The 7,535-nt window shown below is 37.1% G+C and overlaps 1 protein-coding gene across 2 annotated transcripts in view; it reads left to right on the top strand.

Moving 5' to 3' along the window:
• The first annotated feature begins 693 nt into the window (after positions 1 to 693).
• The window catches only part of LOC136031380 (aquaporin-7-like), a 104,843-nt gene continuing 98,001 nt past the window's right edge, over positions 694 to 7,535 (top strand). The window contains exon 1 of one of the 2 annotated variants that reach the window (XM_065710895.1): positions 694 to 1,004. The gene's annotated coding sequence lies outside the window, so the exon portion shown is untranslated. The remainder of the gene's footprint in view (positions 1,005 to 7,535) is intronic. The other variant, XM_065710897.1, reaches the window with a different exon arrangement.

Here is a 7,535-nt window from a genome sequence, read left to right as displayed (position 1 = left end):
ATAATGGTTGATTTAGCTTCAAATAAATGGATGAACTAGTTACTGATACACAGTTAATATTGCCTTGGTTTGGCGGGGCTTAGCTGGAAAAGGGTTTTCTAGGTTGTGTTCATCCCCTCGCCTCATCTTTTTATAAAGCTGTAGTTAAAAAATAAGAAACTGTGTAGAATAGAGAAAAAATAACTTTTCTGTCGTTCCAGCTGTTAAAATAATTTCATCAAATAGGATGTTAAATAATGTCATCTGGGACGGAAAAAGTTACTCTTAGTAACTTTTAGTTACTTTTTGTCAAACCTTGAACGCACCCTAATTTACATGAGCTAAATGAAAGTATAATTTATGTAAAGTAAATTAAGCGGGTTTTTCATGCCAATATGAACGGGACGAAAAACCAATGTGCATTCGGCATAGGTCTAAAAAGGACACAATGGACTGGAAGGACCAGATCAACTGGCAGTATGCTCAAAAATGTATATAGACTCTTAGTAGGGGACCTATCAGGGAGTGCCGATTTGGAAGGAAGGAGTGCTTTTAATGTAAAAAGGGCATTATTTTGTCGGAGACATATAAATTGGTTTTTTCAAGAGTCGCAGACAAATCAGTGGGTTTTTCCAAACTTTAGATACATAAACAGGATTTCTTAGGTTTTTCCCAAAGTCAAAGAAATATACAAAATATTTTTTTTCCAGAGCCAGTGACACATGAATAATACTCTTTTCAAAAGGTAGTGAGATGGGAATGGAGTTTTTTTATTCTTATTTGGTTATAGTTGGAATTTAGTCTTCTGAGTGAGAACAACTTTTTGGATTTATTGGATTTTAAAACCTGTTTTGGACTTGCACTAATTAAATGTTGTGAACTTAAATTAATTCAGTAACCGTAGCTAATTCAGTTTTTTTATAAAATTTTGCTATGACTCAACCTGACCTGGATTCAGAGTGAAAACTTCTTTTTTGGATTTTAAACTTGCATTAATTCAGTGGTTTCAACTCGAATTATTTCAGGTACTGTGGATAATTTAGTCTGTTATTTCATAATATTTTGCTATGGGTTAAGACATTCATTTATAATTTGGATATTTTTACATGTATTGCCTGATTGTAAACATTATTGATTGAGTTTGTTTTACGCCCTTATGTAATTTTTGGAACGGTTTCAGCCTTTTTCTTAAGGTGCGTCGAAAGTGCCAAGTGGATCGTTTGAGAGCAAGCAGAAGAGGGGAGACAACCTGCCGGTTTTAATTAGCCTTAAATTGCAGGGTTCTGATCTTGACGCTTCCCTTGCTCCCGGTGATCTCAGTACGGCTATTCAACCTTCTTTCTGATTAAGTGAGATACCTGTTGTGTGTTTGTTTCCTACATACAGTTTGGAGCCAGCAGCTTGTATTGTCTCCAGTCTTGAACTTTTTATCCCGTGCCCAGGCAGTGGGGAATGCTCACGCTGATATTGCGAAAACTAGTGCAGACTTCTTTAGCACCGATTCGTTATTAGAAGCAAAGAAATACACATTAATTATAGAAAACCCAGATCAGGCTTACTATTAGAAACAGTCGATAGAATTTATTATTTCCAGCAAAGATTTGGAAAATAGGGAAAACAGTTCTAGTACCAGTTTTAGCAGCAGTTTTCAGTTCTGTGACTGAAAAAGGAAATGGCCTGATCAGTGGAATTTTTCAGTAGGAATACCAATTTTTAAAAAAGGTAATAGGCAGGATCATAGTAATTATAGAATAATTAGTTTAGGAAATGTGATGAGTAAGATTTTTTGCAAGGTTATAGAATCAAGATTAGGGAAGTGGTTGGATGAAAAGGAACTGTTATCCCCTTTCCAGGTAGGGTTTAAAAAACCATAGTGCAATAGATCATATTTTTACTTTGAGAATTTTGGCAGAGAAGTATAGGAAAGGAAAAGGGGGAAGGTTATTTGCAGCTTTTTTAGACCTAAAAGGAGCATATGATAATGTGGATAGGCACCTGTTGATGTTAAACCTGATATCTTTAGGACTGCCTCACTATTTTGTATTGTTGCTGTGCGAAATGTATAAGTACGTGAAGTTAGTAGTGAGAGTGGCGGGAAAGTGCTCAACTCCAGTGCAACCTTTATTGGGACTAAAGCAGGGATGTGTGCTGTCACCGAAATTGTTTAGCCTTTATTTAAATGACGCCAATGAATTTTTCGTTAAGAGCAATGCACCAATGATATCGATAGATTTGCTTAAACTGTGCTTACTACTATTTGCTGACGACATCGTATTACTGGCTAAATCACAGGAGAAACTGCAACAATTATTAGAGATTACGGAGGTTTATTTGGAAGAGAAGAAGTTAATCCTGAACACATCGAAGACAGTAGTGATGGTGTTTGGTCGTAAAGCCATGGAAAGTGAAGATGTGAATTTTTCCTTTAAAGGTGAATCTATACCATTGAACAATGAATTTGTTTATCTTGGGGTAAAGTTTACTAGTAATGGAAATTCAGTGGGCATCTGGATCTAGTGAATGCAAGATGCAAGGGGAAGGTATATTAGCGGTGAAATAGCGAGGAATAGTCTTAGACGGGTGAGAGATATTAGAGTACATCAGAGGATTTGGACAAGTAAGATAGTACCGGCGATGCATTATGGAGCAGAGGTCTGGGGCTACCCGAAAGGTCCAAAACTTGAGGTGGTTATGATGAGATATTATAAGAAGATGTTAGTACTAAGGGATTCGTTTAGTAATTTGGTAATCCAGGGGGATTTAGGGTTAGCATCGCTGCGATCTATGAGGCCAGTGACCATGGTGAGATATTGGGTTAGGATACTGGGTATGCAGAGATTTACGGTAGCAAATGCATGCTTAGAGGCGTTGAGACAGAAAAGTAAAGCAGGGTGGCCGGCAGAGAAGGATATCTTAGATAAGTGTGGATTAGGGGAATGGCGGACTGAAGGAAAGGTGATTATGGGTATGGAGGAGGAAACGGTGGAATGAAGGAAAGGGGATTATGGGTATGGAGGAAATCGTAATGATGGAGGTACAAGAGAGGGTGAAGAACCAAGAAATCCAGATATGGTGGGCAAATCCGGATCGTTCAGGGTCGTTAAAATTGTATAGACACATAAAGGGTAGTTGGGGGGAGGAGGTATTTTGGAAGGTTGGGTTTAAGTAAAGAGGATTTGAAGGCTTATTTGGATTGGAGGGAAATGGATTTTTGATTGGTGAGAAAAGAAAGTATCAAGGGAGAAAAGGGGAGAAGGTAGAATCTATTGCTTGTCCTGTGTGTGGATCTCAGGATGAAAGTTTAATAAATTTTTTGTGTGAATGTGTCGAATTGAATGAATGGAGGCGAGAGATGTATGGTAAAGAAAAATTGAATGTAATATGGATGGTAGATAGAATGAAAGAGACAAATTTCCTGAGTATTAAAAGAATAGCAAGGTTTGTCAGGATTGCAGCGGCACATCGTGAGCGTTTTCTTTAAATAGTATAAATTTATTTTAGTTAATTTGTTGTTTGTTTTTTGTTATGTAAATTTCCTATGGCCCACTGACTTTTCTGGAATAAATTATTATTATTATTATCGGATGACATGATTACGAAATTATGTGGGAGGTACTTATAAAGAATTGCCTGAATGTGTAAAAAATAAAAAAAGCTTGCATTAAAATAAAAGATAATGATAGTAAATGCTTTTTTTTAGTCAATACTCGCTTATTTTCAACCAGCAAATGACAAAAATGTTGATAGACTATCAAAATATAAACCCTGGGAAAATGAATTCAACTTTAAAGGGATTACTAATTTGCGTATGGATATTTAAGATATTTACAAATTTGAAAACAAATATAATATTAAAATTTGTTTATTTGAAATGAGTGAAAATAAAGTGATTAGAGCTAGTCACAAATTTACGACTAAGAAGTGCAGGGTTTCAGTTATAGTAGTATATACCAACCTTCTGGATATCTACCTTTTTGAAAGATATGACGTTGATCGACTCCAGATAAGATTTTATGACAAAATTATCAGAAAGATTTGAATATAAAACTAGACCTACGTTGCCCGGGGAACGTGAAGTGTCGCGGCAACCTTTGTCCGGCTTCACCGACTAAAGTGTTGCGAGAGCAACACTTTGGTTTTGTTTCTTCACTATCGATCAGTAATCACATGATCAAAGGCTACTCCTCAGCGTCGAAAAAACAACAACAAAGTAATATCGAAAGAAGGGACTAAATTGACTTTGCAGCCAGTTGAACTTTATCCTTTTCAATTGTATACATCGTGACGGATGAAAACTCGGAACAATATCTTATATAATCTAGTTGGTATTATAAAGCTATCCCTAACTTTTCAGGATCAAAATAACATAGATGACATTCTATGAATTATTACGAAACTATCTCATTGTTTTACTTTCTGGTTTGTGCTTGTTTCTTCACAATCGGTTAAATGATGAAGTTGTCAGCCTATCGAAGTTTTTAAAACGGTATGTTCAAACAAGAACGCAACCAGTTATCACATGACCAAAGGCTATTCCTCAGCGTTGAAAAAACAACAACTACAAGATAATATCGAAAGAAGGGGCTAAATTGACTTTGCAGCCAGTTGAACTTTACCTTTTCAATCGTAGACATCGTGACGGATGAAAACTTGGAACAATATCTCATATAATCTAGTTGGTATTATAAAGCTATCCGTAACTTTGCAGGATTAAAATTCCATAGGTGACACTAATTATTACGAAACTACCTCATTGTTTTACGTTATCGTTTGTACCCGTTGCGTAAACACTTAATTCTGTCAGATTTAAAGAGATCGAATACAATGTGCACCAATTTGCACAAATTTTTAGCCCAAAGGGAACAGATTCTTACTTACAAGTCCCTCTCCCGTGATAGACATCAAGTTCACCAGAAACAAATAAATGGTGTTCACCAACTAGAAAAAGTTGCAAACCCCTCATCGCTGAATATGATTGTAGCCCAAGAGCCGATTATTACTTACAGGTCCCCTACATGTCTTACCACTGGAACCAAATTGGCTTAACCATCACACACACAGGAAACAAATAATAGGTACGCCAACTAGCAAAAGTGGCAAACCCCTCATTGCCAAAGGTGATTATGATCTAACAGCCGTTTCTCGCCGAAAGTGAACCGATTCTTACTTATAAGTCCCTCTCCCGTGATAGGCATCAAGTTCTCCGGACACAAATAAATGGGTACACCAACTAGCATAGTTGCAAACCCCTCATCTCTGAAGTTGACTGTAGCCTAACAGCAGATTATTACTTACAAGTCCCCTACATGTCTTACCACTGGAACCAAATTGGTTTTATCATCAAATACACTGGAAACAAATAATAGATACACCAACTAGCAAAAGTTGCTAACCCCTCATTGGCGAGGGTGATTATTACCTAGCAGCCGACTGTTGCTTACAAGTCCTCTATATGTCTCACAATTTGCATCGGTCTAGATTTCGTTTCAGTGTGTACCTTACTACTCAAGTTGTCAACCCCTTGAAACTTTCAAACTGGTATACCTCATGAAGGAATTTTTGTACCAAAAAATGGATGTCATATACTTTGATCAGCTCATCAAGAGCTATCAATAGCCGTCGAAAAAAATTCTATCTAGCTTAGTTTAAAAGTTGATTTTTTTTTGCCGTAGGCCAACTTTCTAACGTCACCACTTAGAAAGGAGAAAGTATAAGCTCCAATTTCTTTAGCATTGAGAGAACTTTTAAAGTTTATTAGGCGCATCTGATACTATTTCTCTACCGCAATCCCAAGTCCGAAAAACCGAATGATAAACTCAGCTGAAATCACGAACTGAAATGAGTAGAAACAATAGATGGCAGCACTTTCGGACCCGTGGGAAAATGCCGCTTTTTTGCTTCTCTAAAGTTTTCTATTTATCACTCAAAGAAGATATATTGGTTGTGGGACCGGGTAACTGCCGCATATATTTAACACTTATAGATTTTAGTCCATCTTCAATTTGAAAGTGGTGCCTGCCTGCTTGCCTGCTAGAACGGAGCTTTCCACTCGAAAGCAGAAACATGGTTTGATGAAATAAAAGCTTGGCTGCACAACTTCAGATACTCCTCTCTGACATAGGCTATATAACTCCACTTCACTTCGCACACCATAGGCTCTGGCTCGTGGACAAGCAAAAACCATCCTTTTTGGCCCCAGGCAAGAGTTCTGCGGGACTTTCCAAAATGTAATGTCATATTAATCAATCCGGCCTAAGGTCCACACTTTCCATAAAAACTCCACAGCTTAGACCCTTACCAGTTTCCAGGAATAAGCTGAGATCGGCAGCATAGGAAAAAAAAAAACAAACAAAAAAAAACGGGACAAAACCAAAGTGTTGCTCTCGCAACACAACTAAAGAGTAAAAAAATGGATATGGTAGAAAATGGAAAGAATAATTTAGAGAAAATCGTTTCTGAAGAAGCAAATTGTGTCTTAGTGATTGAAGGTAGAAATTTCGAATGGAAAATTAGTAGAAATACTTTTAGAGTAGTAAAGAAGAACAGAGCTCATACATTGAGAATATGGCTCTAAGGCCAATAGGAAACGTAAATGCTCAAATTCAATGGTCAACTGTTATAACAATAAATACAAGGCGTCATTGAAATAAAATATTGAGATCGAACGAAACAGCTCAGTTGGGAAAGCATAAGACTAATGACCTAAAAGTCTTAGACCTAAAGGTCATGCATATGTTCAAATTCAATGGTCAATTGTTCAGAAATATAATGAGTCATTGAAATAAAATATCACCATTGAACGAATGAGCTCAGTTGGGATACCGTTAGACTGAAGACCTAAGTTTCCCTGGTTCGCTCCCGAGTTTCAGTAGCTATCTATTTCTTTTTAGCAGCTTACTTATTTGTCACAAGCTCTACCATAAATGTCTTTTGAGAAGCTGCTAAGTCCTGATTTGGTTTGGAAGATATTTTTAAGAGAAAACTAATTGCACTTTTGCACTAATTGAACTAAAAAAAGTACATGGTATCAGTTATAGTAGCAATTGCCACTGTGCAACCTTGTGGGTACCTACCTACTTGAAAAGCTATGATGTTTGTGAAGTCCAGAGTAAGACTTTTAAGTTAAATACTAGCTGTTGGGGTGGAGCTTCGCGCCACCCCAATACCTAGTTGGTGGGGCGCTTCGCGCCCCCCAAGCCCCCCCTCACGCGTAAGTCGTTACGCGCCATATTAGTTATGCGCCATTGTAGTTGTGTCCCTGTGTCCCACCTGTGAATATAGATAGATTTATATATGTTTTTCAAACTACGTAAAAATTGCGAATAAACAACATTCTTGGCTTTCCCATTGTCTGTGCCTATACAAAGCCGTATGTACTAATAATGACGTCATATGCAAACGCTCTTTTTACAAACAAACAAACATGCATCCACACAACTCGTTTTTATATAGATAGATAGATAGATAGATACAATACAAATTAACTGCGTAAAACTTGCGAATATACAACATTCTTCGCTGTCCAATTGTCGCTGCATATAAATACATTGTCAGGT

The sequence above is a fragment of the Artemia franciscana genome, chromosome 9 (assembly GCF_032884065.1).
Source record: "Artemia franciscana chromosome 9, ASM3288406v1, whole genome shotgun sequence".
Classification (NCBI taxonomy): Eukaryota; Metazoa; Arthropoda; class Branchiopoda; order Anostraca; family Artemiidae; genus Artemia; species Artemia franciscana.
The sequence above is the reverse complement of the archived record's forward strand: the minus strand, read 5'-3'. Positions and strand labels throughout refer to the sequence as shown.